The sequence below is a fragment of the Microtus ochrogaster genome, chromosome 1 (assembly GCF_000317375.1).
Source record: "Microtus ochrogaster isolate Prairie Vole_2 chromosome 1, MicOch1.0, whole genome shotgun sequence".
Classification (NCBI taxonomy): Eukaryota; Metazoa; Chordata; class Mammalia; order Rodentia; family Cricetidae; genus Microtus; species Microtus ochrogaster.
The window spans coordinates 78,863,756-78,864,181 of record NC_022009.1 but is presented as its reverse complement, the minus strand read 5'-3'; positions in this window follow the sequence as shown (position 1 = coordinate 78,864,181).

Sequence of the window (426 nt, the reverse complement as noted above, 5' to 3'; positions counted from 1 at the left end):
TATCTATCTATCTATCTATCTATCTATCTATCTATCTATCTATCTATCTACTAATTATCTATCAATCTTTCTATCAGTTTACATCTTTCCATACATCTATCAATCCATCCATCTATTATCTATCTATCTATCTATCTATCTATCTATCATCTATCTATATATCTATTCATACATCTATCAATCCATCCATCATCTATCTATCTATCTATCTATCTATCTATCTATCTATCTATCTATCTATCATCTATCTATATATCTATCTATCATCTATGTATCCATCCATCCATCATCTACCTATATGTCAACATACAGTACCCTGCCAGCATGCCTAAACTGAGCAAGCACACCTCATTGAGTCTGTATTCTATGATCTCTTTGCTTAAGGAAGTGATTTAATAAACACTGTTTATAGTGAGAATGTTTCTT